Here is an 11,465-nt window from a genome sequence, read left to right on the forward strand (position 1 = left end):
ATATAAAGGTTCCCCCTATGTTAGTAAACCTCCTTATCTTAGTGTATTCACTCTGCGGAAGATGGTCTCTACTAGTCATCAGAGCCCCTCCCCCTTACATCAGAGTTCCCCTTAGATCATGATCTGCAGTGTTACCCTTTACCTAAGAGTTCCCTTTCACTGTAAGGGGGGATCCTGCAGACTCTGATGTAAGGGAGAACTCTGTGCTGGCTGGGTTATAGTATCCTGACCTTCATGTAAATTGAGAAATATGTTTTTCAATTTTTGTTTAACTTAAACACATTGCTATTAGCACTAGCTAAGTGTTTATAGTTTAAATATTGATATTTGCACTGTTTAGCACTGAAAACTGTAATTAAGGGTACTTTTTTGCGGTGTCAGTAAAAATTGTGGCTCTGTCAGTAATTTTCATGATAGGTACGAGGGTTTATAATGCCTTTAAATAATATTTATGGAGATCTGAGGTCAAAAAGTGAAGTTTTTCTATAACACAAGAAACTTTGAGAAATGGTAATTGAGCCAAAGCAATGCCCTGGAAAAAAAAGTACTTTATGTCTGGAATTGCTCCTGAAAAATAGCAGTGTACTTTCTATACCATGAGCTGCAGTGATGTACCTTTAGCACTGAGCACCAGTGCTGAGTTTAGCACTGAGAACTAATGTGGGATTTACACTGAGAATTAATGTAGAGATTTGCACTGGGAACCAATCATACCACTGATGAATACTTAGTGTTATCTGTTGTAGCACCCTTCTAGTTAGATTGCTAGGATATTAGGCAAATGTAGATATTTTTGGCTCTCCTGTAATCAGTGGAGCAGGTGTTGATTGCTTTTAGATGTTTTGGATCTCACAGGCTGCAGATTTGATTGCTCTAGACTGCTTCTGGAACATAGGAGGTTGGCAAAAGAAAATGGGCAGCCTGAATATTTATTGTGCTTCAGCCAATCCCTGGGGAGGCGGGTCCAGTAGATGGCTGGACAGCACATACATAAACTGAGGCCTGGAGCAGAGGTTCTTCTTGTTCTATTGAAGGAGCTCCCAGTAGAGTTCTACCTCTCTCAGCAGACTACTGGAGGTTGCTGCATGTTCATGGAGTTCCCATTTGTGGCAAAGGAGGGGGGCCTACTTCTGAAAGTCCTTTTCTGGAGATAATCAAAGGATTATAGACCTAGTCTGGAGAGCTCACTGAAGAGTGCCCGTTGGAAGCTGGAAAGGGTCTGGCTGTCCTGTGACATTGTGGGCAATTTCCATTCACTAAATGTTTCTATTTTTAATTTCCATAACTAATTTCCCATAAATAATTTCCACAGGGTGTACTCTAAAACAGTTAAAGTGGCCTATATGAACCAAGTGCTACAATGAGAAAGTGGATGGCGCTACTAGTGGAAAACTTTAATAATGGATCATCACTGACACATTGTAAGCTCAGACAACATCACTAAAGATGCAAAGGTTCAGACCTATGAATCAGCCCCTTCATTAGGCAAACAGTTACTGATCAATAGAAGGGCTCTTTTTTGAGCATTCAGTGTGCCAGTGATGCTCCATTATTAAAGAAAAATACAATATTGGACACAAAAAAACCTCTGTCTTCAGAAATAACACTATCCATGGGTTTTACATGAACAGGTGATCCAAATTGTCCAAATCCATTGATCCCTGTCTGTGGCAAACAACTTACAAATACGGCAATGGCTCTATTAAAAATTAAAAAGACACCTTAGTACAAATAGTTGGCGTACAAAAAACAGTTAACTTTATTAAACTCAAGAATGTTCAAAGAAACTGTGAAAACATGAACAAAGAGCACGAAAGTCTACTGCTGCATACAGAAATCATGTGGCTCGGCAGAGGACGAGTTCTCATTAGAGTGAGCTGAAAGAAGAATTGAAGAAGTACTTTCAAGGAAATAATAGGCCACATTTGGCTGAGCGCTTTGAGGATGAAAATAGCTGCAGAAATGTTGCCTACTTAGCTGACAATTTTCATTACATGAACCAGTTGAATACGTCTCGGAAAGGCCCTGGAGATAAAACTTCATGCCACAATATTCTTTGATTTAAAAGGCAACTGCATGCTTGGGATAAAACATCCTGCATATGAAAATCTTGAGTTATTCCCCCTTTTGCTTGGGTTTGGAAGTGAAGAAGGCTATCAGCACATTTCAAGTCTAATTGAAAACCACGTGGAGAACCAAATTGAGTATTACTTTCCTTCCCTTTCAACACCAATGTATGGCTGGCTGAGGGACCATTTCTCCGGGTCTGAAAACTTGACTTTGAGGCAACTGGAAGAACTTTGTGAACTTCAGTCTGATCCTACCCTCAAGATGAAATGTACACACCTGCTCCTGAATAAATTCAGAATTTCTATGAAAGAAGAGCATCTCGCTATTCCTAGAAAAGCAGCGACACTTCTGACACATGTGAGCCAGCTTTTTCATGTCTAACATGCATCAAAAGAAAGGATGAAATAATCAAATTTCAGTTGAAGATTACATTTGTGTGCGCTTATCTAAAATTCAATCCAGAAGAGAGCATCTGTGCCGAAACAAGCAAGCCCAAGTTTCACAAGAAGGATCTTAGTTTTTTTTTTTTATACAAAAATTTTATTGAAAAGGACAAAAAATACCACATCGTAAGGACAAAGAATTTTTTGTAGTAGAATACAAGTCATATAAGAGCAGTTACATGACATGAAATGTAGTATGAACATAGTACTCTTTACAGGAAGTAAGGATCTTAGTTTTAATATATGTGCTGATTACCGAATATACTCGAGTATAGGCCGACCCGAATATAAGCCGAGGCCCCCAATTTACCACAAAAAAACTGGGAAACTTATTGACTCGTGTATAAGCCGAGGGTGAGACATCCCTGTGTCCATCCCTGTGTGTCCGTCCATCCCTGTGTGTCCGTCCATCCCTGTGTGTCCGTCCATCCCTGTGTGTCCGTCCATCCCTGTGTGTGCAGCCTTATGTGTCCAGCCTACCTGTGTCCCGAGCCTGCGTCCCGAGCCTGCGTCCCGCCTGCGTCCCGAGCCTGCGTCCCGAGCCTGCGTCCCGAGCCTGCGTCCCGCCTGCGTCCCGAGCCTGTGTGCTTCTGCCATGCCAGGATCGCCGCTCTTCTCGTCTGACAGACGGCGTCGGCGCCTCGGCGGCCATTCCACTGTTCAAAAGCCACGCCTCCGTCTGTGATAGGCGGAACACTCAATTTCCCAGCAGTCTGTGTTCCGCCTATCACGGACATCCTCTCATCCTCGTCCGTAGTATGAGGATGAGCGGATGTCCGTGATAGGCGGACCACTGACTGCTGGGAAATTGAGTGTTCCGCCTATCACAGACAGGGAGGCGCGGCTTTTGAATAGTAGAATGGTCGCCGTCTGTCTGCTTGACACGCTGATCGGGCAGGCAGATGGTGATGACTCGAGTATAAGCCGAGGGGGGCACTTTCAGCCTCAAAAAAGAGGCTGAAAATCTCGGCTTATACTCGAGTATATACGGTATTGTTATTTCTACAGATAATTGCACTTATAATCTGTGCTGTGAAAACCTCCTTGTTCAGCCTATGGATGTTGAATGACATCCAGCATCATCCAGCACTTTTAACAATGCCCTTCCTTCTTTTTCTTACTTTTCTTCCTCTGGACCACAGGGCGTTGGTCAATACGGCACTGGTCCGTGGCAGGTATTGAAGCTGCAGCAATGATATCTCTACTCCCTTATCACTGCCTATGTATTCACTCATATGCCAGCCCACAATGTTACGGGCAATGCCTAGTTGTAGTCTAACAGAGTGGACTTACATCAGAAGGAAAACGCATAAGGTGCCACCAGTCAGTAACGAGGTAGAGTAAATGCTACTCGTCTCCATTATTGCAGCCTTCGTCATATACCACACCAATAATATTGTGTTTTTATAGTCAATAAATGGTGTGGTATATGAGGAAGGCTGCAAAAAAAATAAAAAAATAAAAAATCAAGAGGAAATCAAACAAAAATGTTTGAACACATAAGGTGCCTTGCTGACCCTTCCCACTGGTGGTAGAGCACATGAAATGTACCCAATGATAAGGTCACTGGGTCTAAAAAAGCAATTAAAAAATAAAATTGAAATATTTATAAGGCACACAGAAGGGACTTTGACGAGCGTTGGATTGGATTGCTTGCCTGGAGAAAGCTTTAACAACCATCAATAATATGCCTATTTGTCACCTTGGTATCGAGTGGCATGAACCATAAGACTGTGTGGGGCTTGCCATCGTTACTACATGAAAGCCCCGAGCCTAGTGTGGTTCAAGGACACACATAAAGATGTTAATTTGGCACTTGCCACCCGGCACTTTACTGCTGGCTCTGACACCAAAGCAAATAGTGGGGGAGGTAATAGGACAAATCCATTTCTCTGTGCCAAGCATAATGTATGCAATGACAAGCTTTTTGTTTTCCTAGACATGTGCCATTCTCGTCTCTAATTGGCAGGCTATTAAGGAATTGGAGAGGCTATTGCTGGACACTTTGTGCATTGTGCCGTGATCCTGGACTGATGCCGCTGCCAGAAAAGACGTATCGTTAAATTTCCTGGTGCTTAAATTGCTGCCTGCTCTGGTTGTGTGCCAAGGCAATAGATGAGCTATGGACTAATGATGGCATCAGATGAAGAGTGAAAAAATACGATAGGTGGAACTAACCTGGGAAGGCAGAATGGTGTAGAATGGAGAAGGTGTTATTAATATGTAAAATCCACCTTCTGAGCAAAAAATATGTACCAAAATGACCACTATTATATTTATAAGGTATACCTTGTACAATAATACTCCCAGGTGGTATTCAATTGCTTAGGTAATAGGTAAGATTGCATTTTTTCCTGTTGCAGCAAATTGAATGAGGCTTTATTAGTTTTTTTTTTGCCTTCTTCTGGATAATCCTGTTTATGATTCAATCACATTTGGCATGTGAATAAGTCAGTGTATATACATAATTACACTTGGAGTGTTTCTATGCCTTTTTTTAATTGAAGCTTCCTGCCATCAGAATTGGAAAAGGATTTTCCACCACACTGAAATCTGCGCAATATCAAAACTTGCTAAAAGTGGACCTAAAGTCCAAAAGCACTGGGGTCGCTGGTTCAAACTTCAACCACGACACTACCTGCCTGGTATTTGCATGTTCTCCTTGTGCCTGTGTGCGTTTCCTCTGGGTACTCCGGTTTCCTCCTACACTCCAAAGACATGCTGGTAGGTTCATTGGCTCCAGTCTAAATTGGCCCTAGTATATGTATGGATGTGAGTTAGGGACCTTAGATTGCAAGCTTCCTGGGGAAGGGACTGATGTGAATGTACAATATATATATATATATATATATATATATATATATGTATGTGTGTGTGTGTGTGTGTGTGTAAGTGCTGTGTAAATTGACAAAGCTATATAAGTACCCATAATAAATAAAAGTAAATACTTTTTCTATGCATAGGAAAATGTTTCAAAAAAGGTGATCTGAAGAGAAGACATCAGTGTTGAGCCTGCAAAATAATGTAGCAAACCAATGACATGCCTTTTATTAAAGGATAGGTTCACTTTAAAATAAAAATCCCCAAGCCCCCTAACATTTTAGGCTAAATTCCTTCCACACAGATGCCAGCTTATCTCTTTCCTTTGGGAATGGTGGACTCCTATGGTGTTTACAGCACTGTCCACATCTGCACAGTAACTACCCATAGATTTAATAGACTGTACCATTGGTTAAGGTCCTATTCAAGTCCATGGGAAGTTGCTGGATTGTTTTTATTTTTAAGTGAACCTGTTCTGTAAAGTGAATGTAAAGTGGTTTTATACATAATTTTGTGGTCAGACAAAAAAAAAAAAAAAAATATATATATATATATATATATATATATATATATATATATATATATATATATATATATACACACACACAATATTCTTCTTTCTTTTATGGAATAATGCTTATACAAATTTTGCATTTTTTCACACTAGCGGGTAAAGTACAGTAAAGTAGCTTTAGCTGAAATATTATTACGTAGGTGATGACTCATAGGTAGAGACTCCTCAGTTATCATCCAGCTCAATCAGACATAGCAGTGCCTTAGATGCCATCTGCTCTGCTGTCTGCTAAAATTTTACACAGTGCTTTGGGAATCCTTTATCATGTATTAAAAATGTTTTTGTTACTTAAGATTGCTTCTAAAGAGTAAAAGCCAGAAATGAAACAAAAGAAGAACATAAAATGACACAAAAACATTATAGCTTGCCTTTAGTGGCTCATATTTTTTTTTTTTTAACATGGCTAAAAATAAGCAATGTAGTCCTGTAGGGTGCCCAGTGTTGTTAGAAAATGTGCCGCAGATTGTACATTGTAAAGACTAGAAAAAATTGCATTCACAGTACTTTTGTGGACTTTGAAATACCATACTATGCATCACTTTATACCTGCCATCCAAATGGAGCAGCAGGTAAGCAATCGGAAGATGAGTATATGCAAAATGAGGGCTGTTGTGTTGGTCTGCATGGCAACTTACCTGATGCAGGGGGCTTCAAGTATGGACTATGTAACATGCTAGGAGACATGGTCAGAGGCCGTGAAAATGTCACAGGAATGTTTGGAGATTGGGCAAAAATGGTCAGGAACCACAGACATCTTACATGAGACTGCTACAGATCACTGTTGTTACCACCCTTTTACAAATCAGTGCACCTGTATTTATGCTCTATATAGTCCCTTTAAAAATTACTGTCATGTGATTGCTAAGACCTCGGCCTTATAACCAGTGAGGGACAACTGCAGCATCAGTTCGATGCTGCAGCATGGAGATGAGTATGCATATTTGTTTCTTTATCAACTCCAATCTTCTCCTTTATCTAGCAGAAGACAGTTTAATTCTTTTTTGGCCTAACCAAATTAGGAAGCATGATAACCATGCTATGACTAATTTTCATAATGATATATACAGTATGTGTATATATATATATATATATATATATATTTAATAGTAGCCTTTTATATTATATTATTATTATTTTACTTCTATAATTGTATCTGACAATTACAGTCTTAAACAGTCTTAGTCCCTGTACACACGGTCGGAGATTTCGACAACCAAATCCGTCGGATTTTGTCCGTCGGATCTTGTCCGAAACTGTTGCATACACGCGGTCGGACTAAGTTGTCAAAAAATCCGATCTTTCAGAACGTGATGACGTAATTTCGTTACGATGGGACTACATTCAGGCTAGTAGCCAATAGCTTTGATGTAGGAATTTGATCTGAGCATGCGTGGCACTTTGTCCGATCAAAATTCTCTACACATGATCGGAGTATGTCCGATCGAACCAGTTGGTCGGGAAATATTTCCAACAAGTTGGAAAATTTGGTCCGACGGATATTCCGACGGAATCAGTCCGATGCATACCACACACAGTCGGATTATCCGACAACACGGTCCGATAGGACACATTCCGACGGATTCTCCGACCGTGTATACAAGGCTTTAAACAGTCTTAAACAGGTGAACACTGCCACCTAAGCCTCATTTTATTAATACGGGCTGTATAATATTTAGCATATTGATCACATGAATCTCTCTGATTGGTTCCCAACTGAGGACCAGAGCTGTAAGAGACAGCCAGGATTGAAAGCTACAGGTGTTGATTGGTGACTCTGAAAGTTAGGATGAATAGTAACATATCCCCAGTGTGGGGCATGGCGCTCAGGTTGAAAGCTACAAGTGTTGACTGGTGACTCTCAAAGGTGTGATGTTTAGTAACGTATCACCGGCATGGGGCATGGAGCTAGAGAACATAAATAATTACTGATTTAATTGTTTATTTTTACTTGGCTTGCCCTGGCCACCTGGCACAAGAACCAGCAATTTAGAATGTAAATGTGTATTACCGCGCTACGAGCATTGGACTGTAAGCATTGGACTGTAAGCATTGGACTGTAAGCTTCTCTGTGACAGTGACTGATGTGACTCGTTTTATGTAACCCCTGATAGGTAAAAAAAAAAGAAAATTACTACAAGTGCAAATGTCTGGTCATACATAGATTGCAATAAACACCAGGACTCAATTTTTATTTAAACCAACCATATTATTGAAGAGGACAAAATAAATTAACTTTTCCTCTACATGAATATTCTTAAATTTAAATTGCAACTTCTTAAAATATACTGAGAAAATAAGTATTTTTTTTTCTGTTTATCCAATAAAGATAACCAAATCCAACCAGTCTGAAATAAAAAAAATTAAAATAAAAAAAAATCCTACAAAAACCTGTTTGTACTTCCACATGTTGTTATTGTGCCAAGCCTCACACAGCTCGTCTCTGCCACTACCAACAAGCTGTCAACATTTTCTTAGCGCCAAGCTTTGTGCTTTTGTTTTCGCTGGGCCGCACGAGCCTTGCAGCTGGTGTTAGAAGCCACTGGAGCAGCCTGTGATCAATGGTCTGTGAAATTCCCCCTGAACAGCCATGTATTCCTCATTTCTCATACCTAATGACGCCTGGACTCCAGCCTATTCACTGGCAGTAAAACTTTACAAGAGCTGTATGTTGGGGCACATTGGGGCTACAAGAATAGCCTCGGCTAATGGCTTAAAAAGCAACTGTGCACCTTGGAAATGACGGCAGGCATGGGGGGCCCTCGCAGAGGGTCCATTTAAATCCTGGATAAAGCTGATTTGATTATTTTAATACGAATGCCACACTGACAATGAGGGAACAGTTGTTAACTATAACAAACCGATAGTGCAATGTATTTTCACGCTCAAGTGAGTCTTCAAATTTCTTTCTAAACTTGCTGATAAAAGCCATGGGCATTACGTCACCGACAGCGAGCAAACTCAAAGTAACCTTCCTCTAAGGACTTCGGTGAAGCCCCAGTGGCACAGCAGAAATGGCCAGCTGTGGTAAAGTTTGGAAAGAAATTATGTAATAATATGAATCAGAATATTTAAAAATAAAAGTAGTTTATGTAATATTAATAGCACTTTAACATTAATATGTAATATTTAAGAAGTAATATTAATAGTACTTGTCACCAGCAATGAGCAAACTCAAAGTAACCTTCCTCTATGGACCACGGTGAAGCCCCAGAAATGGCCAGCTGTGGTAAAGTTTGGAAAGAATTTTGTAATACTATAAATCATAATATTTAAAAATAAAAGAAGTTTATGTAATATTAATAGCACTTTAACATTAATATGTAATATTTAAGAAGTAATATTAATAGTACTCGTCACCAGCAATGAAAAAACACAAAGTAACCTTCCTCTATGGACTCCGGTGAAGCCCCAGAAATGGCCAGCTGTGGTAAAGTTTGGAAAGAATTTTGGAATAATATAAATCATAATATTTAAAAATAAAAGTCGTTTATGTGATATCAATAGCATTTTAACATTAATATGTAATATTTAAGAAGTAATATTAATAGTACTCGTCACCAGCAATGAGCTAACTCAAAGTAACCTTCCTTTATGGACTCCGGTAAAGCCCCAGAAATGGCCAGCTGTGATAAAGTTTGCAAAGAATTTTGGAATAATATGAATGATAATATTTAAAAATAAAAGTAGTTTATGTAATATCAATAGCATTTTAACATTAATATGTAATATTTAAGAAGTAATATTAATAGTACTCGTCACCAGCAATGAGCAAACTCAAAGTAACCTTCCTTTATGGACTCCAGTGAAACCGCAGAAATGGCCAGCTGTGGTAAAGTTTGGAAAGAATTTTGTAATAATATTAATCATAATATATATTTTTTTTAACAAGAAGATTAATCATAATATTTAAAAATAAAAGTAGTTTATGTAATATTAATAGCAGTTTAACATTAACTTGTAATATTTAAGAAGTATTATTAATAGTACTCTCAACAGCAATGCGCAAACTCAAAGTAACCTTCCTCTATGGACTTCGGTGAAGCCCCAGAAATGGCCAGCTTTGGTACAGTTTGGAAAGAGTTTTGTAATAATATGACTCATAATATTTAAAAATAAAAGTAGTTTATGTAATATTAATTACATAATTAATATTAATTTGTTCCCGGCTGGCTCCTGCAGATATACGTTGGCAGAATGGCGCGGCTGGGCAAAGTAATGTACCCGTACTTTGAATTCCCCGCAGTGCGAGCGCCTGCCGAGATCTCCATGACCGTGGTCGCGGGTCCCGCGGACTCGATCGCCACAGGAATACCCGTGATCGTGTAACGGAGCTCAAGAATGGGGAGATGCCGATGTAAACAGCATCTCCCCGTTCTGCCTAGTGACAGCACACTGATCATCTGCTCCCTGTCATCGGGAGCAGCGATCAGTGTCGTGTCACACACAGCCACGCCCCCATACAGTTAGAAACACGCCCCTAGGAACACTTAACCCCAAACTGCCACCTAGTGGTTAACCCCTTCACTGCCAGTAACATTTTTACAGTAATCAATGCAATTTTATAGCATCAATCTCTGTATTAATGCCAATGGTCCCAAAAATGTGTCAAAATTGTCCGATGTGTCCACCAAAATGTCACAGTTACGATAAATGAGAACATTTTATGTAACCTTCCTCTAATTATGTCCTCTAAGCCCCTGTGGCATGACAGAAATAGGCAGTTGTAGTAAAGGTTTGAAATAACTTTATAATAATCTTAATTAAGGTTGCACCAATACCGGTAATGGTGCCGATACAAAGCATTTGCATGAGTATCAGTACTCATGCACATGCTTCGATACCTGAAACTGATACTTTCAGGCTCAGTTCTTTCAGTTGTCAGCGGGATTCCCTCTCTGGCAGCTGAAATGTAAAAAAAAAAAAAAACGGGAACTATGATTTGTTAAGGAGCAGAGCCGCTGCGTCCTTAAAGTGGACCTTCAGTAATTTTTTCATCTTTCCATCTATTAAATCTTCTGCCCATGTTGTTTTAACTTTTACTAGTAATGGCGGCGATCAGCGGAAGAGGTGCCGATTAGATCGTTGGGCGACCGGATCGTCCGGTGAAAACCTTCTGAGGGAAAGGCCCTGGCTGGGCAATGGCTATATGTGTTTAAACTCTTACAGCTGGTAAGCGTGTATTTCACTCAGTGGTGGGATTCATTCAGCACAAGTTACCATATAGTGGAAATCATCACAAGCTGTCACTTGATTATTCGCGGATTGTGGACTTATATATATACATTTTTTCACAGGACATTTTTTCCATTTACATGAACCTGTTCATGAGCTATTTTTCACTGGTATTGGAATATATGAGATAATATTTATTTATTTCGTTTATTTAATTGATTTATTTATTCACTTAATTAATCAATTTATTTATTTATTCACAAATTACTTTTAGGAGCGCAACCTTTTTGATTTTTGTATCTTTTTAATAAGTCATCAGGGGTCTTTTGGACCCCTGATGTCTCACCTGCCCTCCACTGAAGCTAATGGAGCATAGTGGCTGGAGA

Source organism: Lithobates pipiens, unplaced genomic scaffold (genome assembly GCF_037356315.1).
Source record: "Lithobates pipiens isolate NorthernLeopardFrog02 unplaced genomic scaffold, aLitPip1_a1.2 Scaffold_10, whole genome shotgun sequence".
Taxonomy (NCBI): Eukaryota; Metazoa; Chordata; class Amphibia; order Anura; family Ranidae; genus Lithobates; species Lithobates pipiens.